This window comes from Pan paniscus, chromosome X, assembly GCF_029289425.2.
Source record: "Pan paniscus chromosome X, NHGRI_mPanPan1-v2.0_pri, whole genome shotgun sequence".
NCBI lineage: Eukaryota > Metazoa > Chordata > Mammalia > Primates > Hominidae > Pan > Pan paniscus.
The window spans coordinates 129,288,447-129,299,240 of NC_073272.2; the positions used below are offsets into that span (position 1 = coordinate 129,288,447).

Genomic DNA, 10,794 nt, shown 5'->3' on the forward strand with positions numbered 1-10,794 from the left:
TTTATGAAATAGGAAAGAAGAAACAGCAGCACCCTATTCTCCCACCCTTTAACCAAGGAAGTGCTGAGATGCTAGTAAAGTCTTGTATCAAAGCAAACAAATGCCACAACACTGATTTGTCTTCTTTGAATCCCCATTCCTCCTAATATCCACTAGGTCAAAACTCTGCCGGGGAGACTGGAATACAGACATTGGCCTACCCTGTCCTATTGTGATTGCAGGTTCACAGGAAAATGGCAACTATGTCCATTTAACTCACTCTCTACAGTATTGTTGGGCAGAGAAGCATTTAAATGCTTTTGATGATGATGATTATAGAGAAAAATGAAATATAAATGGCTACTGACAAGTCTCATTGTAGCAACTTTTATAATCCCATTATTAAGGAGATGAATATTTTCATATTCCTAAACAAGAGGTAATAACATGTCTAAAGCCTCTTTGCCCCTCACTTATTTTGTTAAAATGCTATTCTCATTTATTCTCCATCTTTTCCCCCTTGGTGTGCATTAGTTACTATGGAAACATCAGGATACCATAGTTTGAGGTTATCAACATTCTCAAGTTCTATTAGAGTTTGAAGGCAATTTATATCAAGGTGTTGGAGAAGGGGGTTGTTGCTGAGGCTTAGAAATGAATGAAAGAGAAAATAAAATGTATGGTACAGCCAGACAAACACAGGTCTTATTCAGAAAGCACCAGAGAAGGGTTGGGAGGTCATCTCATCTGCCCAATTTATCTACCAGAATCCTGACTGTAGTCAATGAGGTCTATCAAGTAAAGATATTTATGTATAACAACACCACCATGGGTTCTTTCAACTGAGAGCTTTAGCGGAACAGTTTTAAAAACTAGTAGAGTGACTGAACCACACACACTACGGAATTTATTATATGCACATTACTGAGTAATTGACTTCATTATAAACAAAGACACACACACACACACACACACACACACACACCAAGTACATCGAATACGAAGTCCACATTCCAACCATCAGATTAACCAACCTACATGTATCTGTATCTGTTCTTTCTGCCGTTCATCCTATTACAATATATGAGAGTCCCAGAAGAGTTCAACCACTTTTATGATTTCAACTATCACCCATATGCTGAAGATTCCCAAATAGATATTTTGATCCCAGACCTTTGCCCACTTGCGTGTGGGTATCTAGTATATATCTCCACCACAATGCCTCACATACAATTAAAACTGAATTTATCTTGTGTATTAGTCAAGGTTCCTGAGGGTTCTCCAAGATATGTATAATGAGAGAGACAGAGATTTATTATAAGGAATTGGCTCATGCAGTGATGGAGACTGAGAAGTCCCATGATGTGCCATCTGCAAGCCAGAGATCCGAGACAGCTGGTGGTATAGTTCCAGTCCAAGTATCCTGAGAACAGGAGAAGCAAGGTGTAAGTTCCAGTTCACCTGCAAGAGAAGACCAATGTCCCAGCTCAGAAACAGTCAGGCAGAGAAAATGAATTCTCCCTTACCCTGCCTTTTGTTCTATAAAGGCCTCCAACAGACTGGAAGAGACTCACCCACACTGAGGAAGGCAATCAGTTTTACTCGGTCTATCAATGTAAGTGTTAATCTCATCTAGAACCACCCTCACAGACACCCCCAGAATAATGTTTGGCCAAATATCTGGACACCCTTTGCTCCACTCAAGTTGACACATAAAATTAACCACCACATCAGCTCCCCACTTGAACTAGATAGTACCCCATATTCTTTACTCCAGTCGTGACATCACATCCACCCAATCACTCAATCTAGAACCCTTCAAATCACCTTTGCCTCCTCCCTCTCCCTTATTCACTGTATTAGGTTAATCACTAAGTCCTACAATTTTTTTTTCTTTTTTGAGATGGAGTCTCGCTCTGTTACCCAGGCTGGAGTGCAATGGTGCAATTTCGGCTCACTGCAACCTCCGCCTCCTGGATTCAAGAGATTCTCCTGCCTCAGCCTCCCAAGTAGCTGGAAGTACAGGCACCCACCATCATGCCTGGCTAATTTTTGTAGTTTTGTAGAGATGGGGTTTCACCATGTTGGCTAGGCTGGTCTTGAACTACTGACCTCAGGTGACCCACCCACCTTGGCCTCCCAAGTGCTGGGATTACAGGTGTGAGCCATTGTGCCCAGCCAAGTCCTGCAAATTTTACCTTCTAAAAAATTCCTCAAATTTGTCCCTGCCTTGGCTGGGCGTCGTGGCTCATGCCTGTAATCCCAGAACTTTGGGAGGCCGGGGCAGGTGGATCATGAGGTCAGGAGTTTGAGACCAGCCCGGCCAACATAGTGAAACCCCGTCTCTACTAAAGATACAAAAAAAATTAGCTGGGCGTTGTGGCATGCACCTGTAATCCCAGCTACATGGGAGGCTGAGGCAGGAGAATCGCTTGAACCTGGAAGACAGAGGTTGCAGTGAGCCGAGATCTCACCATCACCCTCCAGGGCAAGACTCCATCTCAATAAATAAATAAATAAATACATAAATAAAAATATTTGTCCCTGCCTGTATATTTCTGTCACCCACGCCGGAGTGCAGTGGCGCAATCACAGTTCACTGCAGCCTCAACCTCCCGGACTCAAGCTATCCTCACACCTCAGTTTCCGTAGTAGCTAGGAACACATGTGCACTCCACTGCCACCACACCCGACTAATTTTTTAATTTTCGTAGAGATGGGATCTCCCATGTTGCCCAGGGTGGTCTTGAACTTCTGGGCTCAAGCGATCCTCCCACCTTGGCCCCCCAAAGTGCTGGAATTACAGACATAAGCCACTGCACCTGGCTTATATTTCTTTTTTGACATTATCTATTAATGCTATCAGAGACGAGGAATTTTTTTTGAGACAGTCTCACTCTCACCCAGGCTGGAGTGCAGTGGCATCATCATGGCTCACTGCCACCTTGACCTCACCAGGCTCAGGTGATCTTCCTGCTTCAATCTCCTGAGTAGCTGGGACCACAGTCGTGCACCATCACATCTGACTGATTTTTGTATATTTTTTGTTGTTGTTGTAGAGATGGGGTTTCATCAGTTGCCCAGGCTGATCTCAAACTCCTGGGCTCAAGGGATCTGCCCACCTCAGCCTCCCAAAGTGCTGGGATTACAGGTGTGAGCCACCATGCCCAGCCAGAGATGAGGATTAAGCTCAATTCCACCATTCCTACCTTCCATCCACCCCTTCCAATAAAGTGGTAGCATTATTTTTATTTCCTCTAATAGATATCTTTTTCACTTTAAGTAACATACATCCACTTATATTTTCTGTTTAATCAACCATAGATAGTATCTCCTTAACGGCTTACTTTCCAAGATGAAGACATATTAGTGTTCTATGTTTCTCTCTAGCCCTCCTTTCCCCTACCTCCCAACCTATATCCATTTCTCCACATCTCTATTTTCACCCTTTTCCAAGCCATCATCTTAACAAGCCAGGTGCTCCAATGAACCACCCAGGGAATGGTGATGAAGTGAATGAGGACAAAGTGATGGTAAAGCAGCTTCATGGGTAGGAAACTCACATCTCTAAGAAATGCTGTGCAGAACTCTTTAGCATCTCTGAGTTCTTGGAACATAAGAAAAAATCGCACTAAAAATCCACCTGTCCTCACCATGAATGACAGCGAGGAGTCAGTGCCTTCAGAAGACTTTTGTGCAGCTGTACCAAGCCACCAGCCACCCAGTTCAAGCAGCGACAGTCCCAAGGAAAATGGTGGCAGCTAAGGGTACATAAAGGAGAAGCTGGGCGCAGAGTCTCTCTTGCACTTAAAGACAGAGACTGCCCTACCATCCACACTCCAGAACATAAGCTATTTACCCAAAGGCAAAGTGGCCAATATTAATGTGACTTTTCAGGCATTACAAGGAGACAAGGGAGTGGTAAATCAGTGGAGCTCATATGTGCTGCTGGCCCCTCTGCCCAGCGCCAACAGCATTTTTTCAACGACAGCAGATCTAGCTCACTGAGCAGATTTGCATTCAAGTGAACTCGGGGGCCTCCCACACTCTCCACTCAGGCTAATACCCTGAAGACCTTAGATAGCCACATGTCCAAGCAAGTTTCTGTAGCTGTGGCTTTGCTCAGCCAGAAAGCTGGAAGCCAAGGTCTGTCTCTGGACACCTTAAACAAGCCAAGCTATCTCACCAGCATCCCTTCTGCTGCCAGCTCTGTGACCCCATGGCTGACACCCTTCACCCTGAAGCTGGATAGGACACGGGTGCTCCTGAATATTGTGTCTCAGCTCCCAAGTGCTTTGCTACCTCAGGCTTGGGTTCTGTGCTCTTCCAGAGTCCTTTCTCTACTGTGGCATTATACCCATCCAAGAAAGAGAAAGATAAGCCACCAAACATCTGAGATGTGTGTCGAACCCAAAGACGAGGCCATCCTCTACAAGCACAACTGTAAGAACTGTGGCAAGGTTTGGGAGACTGGTAGCTCCTTGCAGATCTATCCCCACATGCATACTGGAGAGAGACCCTTCATGTTCTCTGTGTGTGGTCATGGCTTCACCACCAAGGGTAACCTCAAGGTATACTTTAATCAATATCCCCAGGTGAAGGCAAACCCCCAGCTGTTTGCCAAGTTCCAGAACAAAATGGTGGTAGTCAATGGCACCCCATGCACTCCCTGTACCTGTCCCCATAGATGAATCCAGTCTCTCTTTAGACAGCAAACTTGTCCTTGTAACAAGGACCCCCTCCATAGAACTATCACAAAATCTTTCTTTGGGGGTTAACCCCAATGACCACATGGGTGGCTCATTGTTGGGCCTTCTCCAGAAAGTAAGGGTGGACCCACACTCCCTGGGGTGGTGCCAAACCATAATTCCCCAAGGGTTGGTGGCTTTCAAGGGAGTGGGACCACCAAGCCAGGGTCAGAGACCATGAAATTGCAGCAGCTGGTAGAGAACAGCAACAAGGCCACTTCTGACCCCAGTGAATGTCTCATTTGCCACCGAGTCTTAAGCTGCCAAAGTTCCTTCACAATGCATTACCTCCCTTGGGAAAACTGGCCTCCATACCTTGTCTACACAGTCCCTGTACAGGTTTCCTGATCGGTAAGTAAAGAATGTTGCTTTCTAACAGGCCCAGGAGCCCCAAGTTATCTCGGGACCTCAAGAGAAGAGGAAATTTAGGTATTTGATGGTACAAACCCATGGCTGGGTTCAGCTTTAAAAAAGTCTTATCTGGCCGGGCACGGTGGCTCACGCCTGTAATCCCAGCACTTTGGGAGGCCGAGGCGGGCAGATAACAAGGTCAGGAGATTGAGACCATCCTGGCTAACACTGTGAAACCCCATCTCTACTAAAAAAATACAAAAAATTAGCCGGGCATGGTGGCACATGCCTGTAGTCCCAGCTACTCGGGAGGCTGAGGCGGGAGAATTGCTTGAACCCAGGGGGCAGAGGTTGCAGTGAGCTGAGATTGTGCCGCTGCACTCCAGCCTGGGCAACAGAGCAAGACTCCACCTCAAAAAAAAAAAAAAAGTATTATCTAAGATTTCTTAAGGAACAGAGATCCGTCAAAGACAATTTTAAAAGCCTATGTTAAAAATAATTATTCTTGAAGTCAAGGCAGGCGGATCACTTGAGGTCAGGAGTTCAAGACCAGCCAGGCTGGTATGGTGAGACCCTGTCTCTACTAAAAATAGAAAAATTAGCTGGGCGTGGCAGCGTGTGCCTGTAATCCCAGCTACTTGGAAGGTTGAGGCATGAGAATCGCTTGAACTCAGGAGGTGAAGGTTGCAGTGAGCCAAGATCATGCCACTGCACTCCAGCCTAGGCGACACAGTGAGACTCCATCTCAAGAAAAAAAAAATCTAACAATTATTATTATTATTGCTGCACTTTATACACATAATCAGGCCAAGTATAATAAAGCAAATCAGTCTTACCATGATTTGTCTTTAGTAAAAATGGGAGACTGGAGAGAGAAAAATTGTTTCAAGAACGATGGTATGCCTGTTATTAAATTATAGTCTCATTCGTTGTTTTTAAGGGTTTTTTTCCTGCAATTTAGACTAACCGTGCTTATTCCTGTGAACCAACCAGTGATCTCTGGCTGCTGCTCAGAAGAAACAAGAGGGATGGGTAATGTAAAAATCTGGGTCAGTATTCTAATTCTGGGCACATATTAGAATCAGCTAGCGACACCATATCAGCTTGGTTTCAACAATTGCCCAGTTCGTGGAAAGCTTTCTTATTCAGTTCACTTGGAATAATTTTACTTACTTTGTTTTACTGTTGTGGAAAATATTGCTGCTGTACTCTTTGTGTAGGAATGCAGGATAAGCTTACTCAACATTTTCTTAAATTGAATACTTACTACAGATATCACCTTTTGTCAGAACTCAAGAGTTATGGATGGCCCTCACCATACTTACACTTTCTGACTGAGCTCCTCTCTACCCTGAATACAAGAGACCCTAATAGGTAGGCAGGAGTATCATTGCCCAATTCAGCCTGAAGAAGTTATGGAAGATGGATCTTTGTCCCTCTATAACCCTTAAGATTAAGGGTTCCTGGCCAGACGCGGAGGCTCACACCTGTAATCCCAGCACTTTCGGAGGCCGAGGCGGGTGAATCACCTGAGGTCACGAGTTTGACACCAGCCTGGCCAACATGGCAAAACCCCATCTCTACTAAAAATACAAAAATTAGCCAGGCATGGTGGCACGCACCTGTAGTCCCAGCTACCTGGCAGGCTGAGGCAGGAGAATCGCTTGAACTCGGGAGGGGAAGGTTGCAGAGGGCCAAGATCGCGCCACTGCACTCCAGCCTGGGTGACAGAGCAAGCCTCCGTCTCAAAAAAAATAAATAAATAAATAAAATAATAATAATAATAAAAGATTAAGGATTCCTTTGTAAAACGCAGGGGAGAAATATGTCAGAGGTGTTCAAACCAGAGTGCCTCCATCCTGAATAGGGGCTGGGTAAAATGAGGCTGAGACCTACTGGGCTGCATTCCCAGGAGGTTAAGCATTCTAAGTCACAGGATGAGATAGGAGGTTGGCACAAGATACAGGTCACAAAGACCTTGCTGATAAAACAACATGTGGTAAAGAAGCAGACCAAATCCCACCCAAACCAAGATGGTGAGGAAAGTAACCTCTGGTCATCCTCACTGCTCATTATATGCTAATTATAATACATTAGTATGCTAAAAGACACTCCCACCAGCACCATGACAGTTTACAAATGCCAAGGCAATGTCAGGAAGTTACCATTTATGGTCTAAAAGGTGGAGGAACCGTCAGTTCCAGGAGTTGCCCACCACTTTCCCGGAAAACTCATGAAAAACCCGCCACTTGTTTAGCATGTAGTCAAGAAATAACCACAAAAATAGCCAACCAGCAGCCCTCAGGGCTGCTCTGCCTATGGAGTAGCCATTCTTTTATTCCTTTACTTTAATAAATTTGCTCTCACTTGGAAAAAAAACATACATTACCACACCCACACTGGGGAGAGACCCATCCTATGTGAAATCTGTGGACAAGCTTTTTCTACCAAAGGCAACGTAAAGACACTTCTCAGGGTTCATGGAACCAACTCATCCATAAGTACATACCCCATTAGTCAAAAGAAATTTGCCAATGTGGTCATGTTGCAACAACATATTTGGATGAACATGGGCACTCAGATTCCCAGCATGTCCCCGCCAGAGAATCCCTGTGATTTTAGGGGTCCTGAGCCAATGATGGTCAGTGAGAATGGTAATACAAGTGCCATCTGCCATGATGATGTTGAAAGAAGATGCCACTGTGGACAAAGTCAGCTCCCAGGATGCCCCCAGTAGCTACTCAAAGGTCCTCACACCTCTTCTTAGCATCCACTTAATATAACCCACCCTAGGGTTTGCCACGAAGGCTTCCCTAGCAGTCACCAGGAAAGTGGGTCCTGTTCCTTCTGGCCTGCAGAGGCAGAGCAGCTGAAAAACGATTCAGTGGAGAGCAACAGTTTAATGACTCATTCTCACTGATGGGACACCAGGACTATTAGCCAAACTCCAGATGCTGTGGAAACCACATCCTTCCAGGCACGCTCCCTAGCAACTAGCCAAGCAGAAAGCATTATGACAAAGTCTCCAGATGCTGGGAGCAAAGCTGAGCACCCCAAGAACAGCCACACTGAGATGGGCTGTCTCCCATCAACGTTTTTCTGAGCCCAGTCAACCTATGTCAAAGTTCAAGTTTTAACAGGTTTGGTGGCTAGCACTTGTAATTCCAGCTACTAATGAGGCTGGGGCAGGAGGATCACTTGAGCCCAGGAGTTCAAGGTTGTGGTAAACTATGACTGTGCCACTGCACTCCAGCCTGTGCGAAAAGGAGAGACCCTGTCTCTAAAAAATAAAAATGAAAAGTTGAAGTTCCTGGTAATACAAATAGGAGACAGGGAAATACTGGACAGAAGAGGGCAGTTCCCCAGCAAAGGCCCCACCCTCAAGCCTGGATATCCACAGCCCTAAGTGAGAACAGGCATTCCTGTTTTTGTGCCGAAAATGTTGCCTTTTGGCCCATCACGCCCCCATCTTGTACCCATATAAACCCCAAACCCGAGGCTCCAGAAGCAGGAGATGAGGAGATGAGCAGACAAATGGCAGAATGGCACGGCACAGGAGAAAAGAGAAGAAACGTCAGGAGTTTGGCTGGGGGTGGTCAGAGAATCAGCCACCAGATGGCCAAACTGCAAGGGAAGATCATCTTCCCACTCCATCCCCTGTCCAGCTCCTCATCTATCCCACTGAGAGCCACCTCCACCACCCAATAAAACCCTGCATTCTCCATCCTTCAAGTCCATGTGTGACCCGATTCTTCCAGGATTCTGGACAACAGCTCAGGATACAGAAAGCTGTCACACTGGCCCTCTGCCTTTGCAGAAAGGCAGAGGGTCCACTGAGCTGATTAACACTTAAGCCATCTGCAGATGGCAAGGCTAAAAGAGTGCACTGTAACACACGCCCACTTGGGCTCCTGCACCTGTCTGTCTGTGTACTCCCCCTCCTGTAAGAGGTTTGAGCAGCGACCAAACAGACAAGCCACACGCATCACACGTCCTGTGAGGGGGGGTCAGGGAACTCTCCCCTTTCACTGGCACATTTGTTGGATCCTCAATCATGTCCCTGGTGTTAGCGGCTCAGCCACACTGACAGGCCAAGCAACACAGCTGCACACAGTGTGAGAAGAACTTCTTATCCACTAGTGCTCTTCAGATTCACAAATGGACTCACACTAGAGAATAGCCTTTTGTGTGCAGCATACATGGGCAAGCTTTTACCACCAAAGGCAACTTGAAGGTCCACTGTATGACTCATGGAGCAAACAATAACTCAGCACACCAGAGAAGGAAGCTAGCCATTGAGAACACTATGGCTTAATTAGGTATGAATGGAAAGAATCTCAGAAATGTTTACCGGAAATCCTGGCCCCTTCAGTGAAGGTGGTGGAACCAATATACCAACATGCTCAACAGTGGTCTTGCCATGAAGACTAGCGAGATCTCTATGACCCAGAGTGGTGGTGTTCCCACCCTCCCAGTTTCTGTGGGGGCCAACTCTGCTGTGAATAACACTGCTGAGTCCAAGATGGATGGCTCCCAGTCAGGTATCATTGCCAATGTGGAAAAACCAGGTGCTACTGAGACTGTTCCCACACATTGGTTCCCTCACTTCCTGGAAGAAAACAAGATTGTGGTCAGCTAAGCTAAAGGGGAACTTGCCTGGAAGAAGAAATGTAGACAGAGTGAAATGTCTAGACCATGCTTGTTCAACCCTCAGCCCGCAGGCCACATGCAGCCCAGGGCGGCTTTGAATGTGGCCCAACACAAATTCGTGAAGTTTCTTAAAACATTCTGAGATTTTTTTGTGATTTTTTTTTTTTAAGCTCATCGGCTATTGTTAGTGTTCGTGTATTTTATGTGTGGCCCAAGACAATTCTTCTTCCAAGGTGGCCCAGGGAAGCCAAAAGATTGGACACCCCTAGTCTAGACTGTGCTTTTTATTCCTTTATTATTTTTTATTTGTATAAATTTATGGGGTGCAAGTGTAATTTTGTTACCTGCATAGATTGTGTAGTGGTGAAGTCAGGGCTTTTAGGGTATTGATCACCCAAATAACCTAAAATGTACCCCTTAAGTAATCACTCATTATCCACCCCTTGCCTTACCCTTCCAAGTCTCTGTTGTCTATCATTCCACACACTACCTCCGTGTGTACACTTTATTTAGCTCCCACTTATAAGTGAGAACATGTGATATTTGTCTTTCTGTGCCTGGCTTGTTTCACCAAAGTTAATGGCCTCCAGTTCCATCCATGTTGCTGCAAAAGACATGATTGCATTCTTTTTATGGCTGCATAGTATTCCATGATGTATACATACCACAGTTTCTTTATCTAATCCTCTGTTGATGGACACTTAGGTTGATTCCTTATCTTCGCTATTGTGAATAGTGCTGTGATAAACATACTATTGCAGGTTGATTCCTTATCTTTGCTATTGTGAATAGTGCTGTGATAAACATACTATTGCAGGTGTCTTTTTGATATAAATGATTTATTTTTCTTTGGGTAGATACCCGGTAGTGGGATTGCTGGATGGAAAGTAGTTGCATTTTTAGTTCTTTGAGAAATCTCCATACAGTTTTCCATAGAGGTTACACTAATTTACATTCCCACCAACAGTGTATAAGAGTTCATTCCCTTTTCTCCCCATCCTCACTAACATCTGTTAGTTTTTCTCTTTTTAATAATAGCCATCTGACTAGTGTAAGATGGTTTATC

At 45.2% G+C, this 10,794-nt stretch overlaps 1 pseudogene; it reads left to right on the plus strand.

Moving 5' to 3' along the window:
* Nucleotides 1-389: 389 nt before the first annotated feature.
* LOC100989604 (sal-like protein 4) lies at nucleotides 390-10,564 on the plus strand (annotated as a pseudogene).
* The last annotated feature ends 230 nt before the right edge of the window (nucleotides 10,565-10,794 follow it).